Raw genomic sequence first — 7,611 nt, 5'->3', positions numbered from 1 at the left:
ATCAGTGTAACAAGAAGAGCTAACTATCCTAAATACATATTCACCTAATACAGGAGCACCCAGATTCATAAAGCAAGTACTTAGAGAACTACAAAGAGACTCAGACTCTCACACAGTAATAGTGGGAGACTTTAACACCCCACTCTCAATATTAGACAGATCGAGACAAAATTAACAAGAATATTCAGGATTTGAACTCACCCCTGGACTAAACGGACCTAACAGACATCTAAAAAATCTCCACCCCAAATCAACAGAATATACATTATTCTCAGAACATCATGGCACTTATTCTAAAATTGACAACATAAATGGAAGTAAAACATTACTCAGCAAATGCCAAAGAACGGAAATCATAACAAACAGTCTCTAAGACCACAGGGCAATCAAATTAAAACTCAGGATGAAGAAACTCACTAAAAACCACACAACTACATGGAAACTGAACAACCTGCTCCTGAATGATTACTGGGTAAATAATGAAATGAAGGCAGAAATAAAGACGTTCTTTGAAACCAATGAGGACAAAGACACAATGTACCAGAATCTCTGGGAGACATTTAAACGGTGTTTAGATGGACATTTATAACATTAAATGCCCACAAAAGAAATCAGGAAAGATCTAAAATCGACATCCTAATATCCCAATTAAATGAACTAGAGAAGTAAGAGCAAACAAATTCAAGAGCTGGAAGAAGACAAGAAATAACTAAGATGAGAACAGAACTGAGGGAGATAGCAACATGAAAAACCCTTCAAAAAATAAATTAATCCAGGAGCTGATTTTTTGAAATGCTCAACAAAATAGATAGACCACTAGTCAGACTAATAAAGAAGAAAAGAGAAAATAATCAAATAGATGATTAAAAAATGACAAAGGGGATATCACCACAGATCCCACAGAAATAAAACTACCATGAGAGAATAGTATAAACACCTCTATGCAAATAAACTAGAAAACCTAGAAGAAATGGATAAATTCCTTGGACACCCTCCCAAGTCTAAACCAGAAAGAAGTCAAGTCCCTGAATAGACCAATAACAAGTTCTGAAATTGAGGCAGTAATTAATAGCCTACCAATGAAAAAACGTCCAGAACCAGACAGATTCATAGTCAAATTCTACCAGAGCTACAAAGAGGAGCTGGCACCATTCCTTCTCAAACTATTTCAAACAATAGAAAAAGAGGGACTCCTCCCTAACTCATTTTATGAGGCCAGCATCATCCTGATACCAAAACCTGGCAGAGACACAACTAAAAAGAAAAATTTCAGGCCAATATCCCTGATGAACATCGATGTGAAAATCCTCAATAGAATACTGGCAAACTGAATCCAGCAGAAAATCAAAAAGTTTATCCACCATGGTCAAGTCGGCTTCATTCCGGGGATGAAAGGCTGGTTCAACATACATTAATCAATAAAAGTAATCCATCACATAAACAGAACCAATGACAAAAACCACATGATTATCTCAATAGATGCAGAAAAGGCCTTAGATGAAATTCAACAGCCCTACATGCTAAAAACTCTCAATAAACTAGGTATTGATGGAATGTTTCTCAAAATAATAAGAGTTATTTATGACAAACCCACAGCCAATATCATACTGAATGGGCAAATCTGGAATCATTCCCTATGAAAACTGGCACAAGACAAGGATGCCCTCTCTCACCACTCCTATTCAACAGAATATCCGAAGTTCTGTCCAGGACAATCAGGCAATAGAAAGAAATAAAGGCTATACAAAGAGGAAGACAGGAAGTTAAATTGTCTCTCTTTGCAGATGGCATGACTGTATATTTAGAAAACCCCACCATCTCAGCCCCAAATCTCCTTAAGCTGATAAGCAACTTCAGCAAATCTCAGAATACAAAATCATTGTGGAAAAAGCACAAGTGTTCCTATACACCAATAATAGACAAACAGAGAGCCAAATCATGAGTGAACTCCCATTCACAATTGCTACGAAGAGAATAAAATACATAGGAATACAACTTATATGGGATGTGAAGGACATCTTCAAGAACTACAAACCACTGCTCAAGGAAATAAGAGATAACACAAATAAATGGAAAGACACTCCATATTCATGGATAGGAAGAATCAACATCCAGAAAATGCCCATACTATCCAAAGTAATTCACAGATTCAATGCTTTCCCCATCAAGCTAGCATTGACTTTCTTCACAGAATTGGAAAAAATTTCTTTAAACTTCATATGGAACTGAAAGAGCCCGTATAGCCAAGACAATCCTAAGCAAAAAGAACAAAGCTGGAGGCATCAAGCTACCTGACTTCAAACTAAACTACAAGGCTACAGTAACCAAAACAGCATGACACTGGTACCAAAACAGATATATAGACCAATGGAACAGAACAGAGGCTTCAGACATAAAACCACACATCTACAACCATCTGATCTTTGACAATCCTGACAAAAACAAACTATGGGGAAAGGATTCCCTATTTATTAAGTGGTGTTAAGAAAACTGGCTAGCCATACGTAGACAACTGAAAATGGACTCCTTCTTTACACTTTACATAAAAATTAATTAAAGATGAATTAAAGACTTAAACGTAAGACCTAAAAACATAAAAATTCTAGAAGAAAACCTAGGCAATACCATTCAGCACATAGGCGTAAGCAAAGACTTCATGTCTAAAACACCAAAGCAATGGCAACAAAAGTCAAAATTGACAAATGAGATCTAATTAAACTAAAGAGCTTCTGCACAGCAGGAGAAACTACCATCAGAATTAACAGGCAACCTACAGAATGACAGAAAATTTTTGCAATCTATCCCTCTGACAATGGGCTAATACGCAGAATCTACAAATAAACAAATTTACAAGAAAAAAACAAGCAACCCCATCAAACAGTGGAACAAGGATATGAAAAGACAATTCTCAAAAGAAGACATTTATACAGCCAGCAAACATATGCAAAAAAGCTCATCATCACTGGTCACTAGAGAAATGCAAATTAAAACCACAAGAAGATACTATCTCATGCCATTTAGAATGGCAATCACTAAAAAGTCAGAAAACAACAGAGGCTGGAGTGGATGTGGAGAAATAGGAATGCTTTTACACTATTGGTGGGAGTGTAAATTAGTTCAACCATTGTGGAAGATAGTGTAGCGATTCCTCAAGGATGTAGAACCAGATATACCATTTGACCCAGCAATCTCATTACTGGGTATATACCCAAAGGATTATAAATCATTCTACTATAAAGGCACATGGACATGTATGTTTACTGCATTATTCATAATAGCAAAGACTTGGAACCAACCCAAATGTCGATGAATGATAATCTGGATAAAGAAAATGTGGCACATATACACCGTGGAATACTATGCAGCCATAAAAAAGAATGACTTCATGTCCTTCACCAGGACATGGATAAAGCTGAAAACCATCATTCTCAGCAAACACAAAAACAGAAAACCAAACACTGCACATTCTCATTCATAAGTGGGAGCTGAATGATGAGAACACATGGACACAGGGAAGGGAACATCACATACCAGGGCCTGTCAGGGGTAGGGGGTTAGGGGAGGGATAGCATTAGGAGAAATACCTAATGTAGGTGATGGGTTGATGTGTGCAGCAAACTACCATGACACATGTATTCCTACATAACAAAACTGCATGTTGTACACATGTGCCCCAGAACTTAAAGTTAAGTATAAGAAAAAAAGATACTCCTTGAGAAGAGCAACACCCACACACATAATCAGCAGATTCAACAAGGTTGAAATGGAGAAAAATGTATTAAGGGCAGCCAGAGAAAAAGGTTGGGTTACCACAAAGGGAAGGCCATCAGACTAACAGCAGATCTCTCTGCAGAAACCCTACCAGCCAGAAAAGAGTGGGGTCAATATTCAACATTTTTAAAGAAAAGAATATTCAACCCAGAATTTCATATCCAGCCCTACTAAACTTCATAAGCGAAGGAGAAATAAAATCATTTCCAGACAAGCAAATGCTGAGGTAATTTGTCACTACCAGGCCTGCCTTACAAGATCTTTTGAAGGAAGCAATAAATATGGAAAGGAAAATCTGGTAGCAGTCACTGCAAAAGCACACCAAAATATAAAGACCAATGACACTATGTAAAAACTGCATCAACTAGTGAGCAAAATAACCAGGTAGGATCATGATAACAGAATCAAATTTACACATAACAACATTAATCTTCTATGTAAATGGGTGAAATGCCCCAATGAAAAGACATGGACTGGCAAATTGGATAGAGTCAAGACCCATTGGTGTGCTGTATTCAGGAGACCCATCTCACATGCAATGAGAAACATAGGCTCAAAATAAAGGGATGGCGGAATATTTACCAAGAAAATTGAAAGAAAAAAAAAAAAAGCAGGGGTTGCAATCCTAGTTCCTGATAAAACAGACTTTAAACCAACAAAAATCAAAGACAAAGAAGGGCATTAAATAATGGTAAAGTGATCAATGCAACAAGAAGAGCTAACTATCCTAAATGTTTATGCACCTAATACAGTAGCATCCAGATTCATAAAACTAGTTCTTAGAGACCTTCAAAGAAACTTAGACTCCCACACAATAATAGTGGGAGACATTAACTCTCCACTGTCAATATTAGATCAATGAGACAGAAAATTGGCAAGAATGTTCAGGACTTGAACTCAGCTCTAGACCAAGCAGAACTAATAGACATCTATAGAACTGTCCTCTCCAAATCAACAGAATATACATTCTTTTCAGTGCCACACAGCACTTATTCTAAACTCAACCACATAATTGGTAGTAACACACTCCTCAGGAAATACAAAAGAGCAGAAATCATAGCAAATAGTCTCTCAGACCATAATCAAATCAGAACTCAGGATTAAGAAACTCACTCAACACTGCACGACTACATAAAAATTGAACCACCTGCTCCTGAAGGACTGCTGGACAAATAACAAAATAATGGCAGATATCAAAAAGTTCTTTGAAACCAATGAGAAGAAAGAGACAACAGACCAGAATCTCTGAGACACAGCTAAAGCAGTGTTAAAAGGGAAATTTATACACTACATGCCCACATCAGAAAGCTGTAAAGATCTAAAATGGACACCCTAACATCACAATTAAAAGAACTACAGAAGCAAGAGCAAACAAATTCAAATGCTAATTGAAGACAAGAAATAACTAAGATCAGAGATGAACTGAAGAAGATAAAGACATGAAAAATGCTTCAAAAAAAATCAATGAATCCAGGCACTGGTTTTCTGAAAATATTGACAAAATACATAGACTGCTAGTTAGACTAATAAAGAAGAGAGAAGAATCAAATAGATACAATAAAAAAATGATAAAGGGGATATTACCAGTGACCCCACGGAAATACAAACTAACATCAGAGAATACTATAAACACCTCTATGCAAATAGACTAGAAAATTGAGAAGAAATGGATAAATTCCTGGACACATACACCCTCCCATGACTAAACCAGAAAGAAGTGGAAACCAGGAATTCCACTTCTTCCTGGTTTTATATGGAACCAAAAAAAAAAAAAAAATTGAGGCAGTAATTAATAGCTTACCAACCAAAAAAAAGCTCAGGAACAGATGGAATCAAACCAAATTCTACCAGAGGTATAAAGAGGAGCTGGTACCATTCTTTCTGAAACAATTCCAAACAATGGAAAAATAGGGACTCCTCTTTAACTCATTTTATGAGGCCAGCATTATCCTGACACCAAAACCTGGTAGAAACACAACAAAAAAAGAAAATTTCAGGCCAATATCCACTATGAACATTGAAGTGAAATCCTCAAGAAAATACTGGCAAACTGAATACAGCAGCACATCAAAAAGCTTATCTACCACAATCAAGTTGGCTTCATCCCTGGGATGCAAGGCTGGTTTAACACACCCAAATAAATAAACATAATCCATCATGTAAATAGAACCAATGACAAAAACCATGTGAATATCTCAATAGATTCAGAAAAGGCCTTCGATAAAATCAAACATCCCTTCATGCTAAAAACTCTCCATAAACAAGGTATTGATGGAACATATCTCAAAATAATAAGAGCTACTTATGAAAAATCCATAACCAGTATCATACTGAATGAGCAAAAGCAGCAAGCATTCCCTTTGAAAACTGGCACAAGACAAGGATACCCTCTCTCACCACTCCTATTTAACATAATATTTGAAGTTCTGGCCAGGGCAATCAGGCAAGAGAAAGAAATAAGGGGTATTCAAATAGTAAGAGAGGAAGTCAAACTGTCTGCTTGCAGATGACATGATTGTATATTTAGAAACCCCATTGTCTAAGCCCAAAAACTCCTTAAGCAGATAAGCAACTTCAGCAATGTCTCAGGATATAAAAATCAATGTGGAAAAATCACAAGCATTCCTACATACCAACAATAGACAAGCAGAGAGCCAAATCATTAGTGAACTCCCATTCGTAATTGCTACAAAAAGAATAAAATACCTAGGAATACAACTTACAAGGGATGTGAGGGCCCCTTAAAACAGAACTACATGCCACTGCTCAAGGAAATAAGAGACAACACAAACAAATGGAAAAACATTCCATGATCATGGATAGGAAGAATCAATATCATGAAAATGCCATACTGCACAAAGGAATTTATAGATTCAAGGCTATTCCCATCAAGCTACTACTGACAATATGAAAAAACTACATTAAATTTCATATGGAACCAAAAAGAAGCCCATACAGCCAAGACAATACTAAGCAAAAAGAACAAAGCTGGAGGCATCATGCTACCTGACTTCAAACTATACTACAAGCCTGCAGTAAACAAAACAGCATGGTACTGGTACCAAAACAGATATATAGATTAATTGAACATAACAGACACCTCAGAAATAACATCACACATCTACAACCATCTGATCCTCAATAAACCTGACAAAAACAAGTAATGGGGAAAGAATTCCCTATTAAATAATGGTGCCGAAATAACTGGCTAGCCATATGCAGAAAATAGAAACTGGACACATTCCTTACACCTTATACAAAAATTAAGATGGATTAAAGACTTAAATATAAAACCTGAAACCATAAAAATCCTGGAAGAAAACCTAGGCAATACCATTCAGGACAATGCATGGGCAAAAACTTCATGACTAAAACCCCAAAACTAATTTCAACAAAAGCCAAAATTGACAAATGGAATCTAATTAAACTATGGAGCTTCTGCATAGCAAAGAAATTATCATCAGAGTGAACAGGCAACCTACAGAATGGGAGAAAATTTTTGCAATCTAACCATCTGACAAAGGTCTAATATCCAGAATTTACAAGGAACTTACACAAATTTACAAGAAAAAAAAAACAAACACCACCATCAAAAAGTGAGTGCTGGGTATGAGCAGACACTTCTCAAAAGAAGACATTCATGTGGCCAACATATGAAGAAAAACAGTGATGTTGCCACAAAGAGTGTTTTGTCAGTCTTATGATGTCTAGTTCAATGTTAATGCTGGTCAGTAGTACCTAATCTTCAAAATGATGGGGTGTAATGAGGCATGTCTGACCTCTCTTTCTGTCATTGTTGGTCAGTTTCTCAGGTTTCTCTAGGGTCCCCTTGACCAAGAA

This window comes from Macaca nemestrina, chromosome X (assembly GCF_043159975.1).
Source record: "Macaca nemestrina isolate mMacNem1 chromosome X, mMacNem.hap1, whole genome shotgun sequence".
Taxonomy (NCBI): Eukaryota; Metazoa; Chordata; class Mammalia; order Primates; family Cercopithecidae; genus Macaca; species Macaca nemestrina.
Note: the sequence above shows the minus strand (reverse complement) of the source record.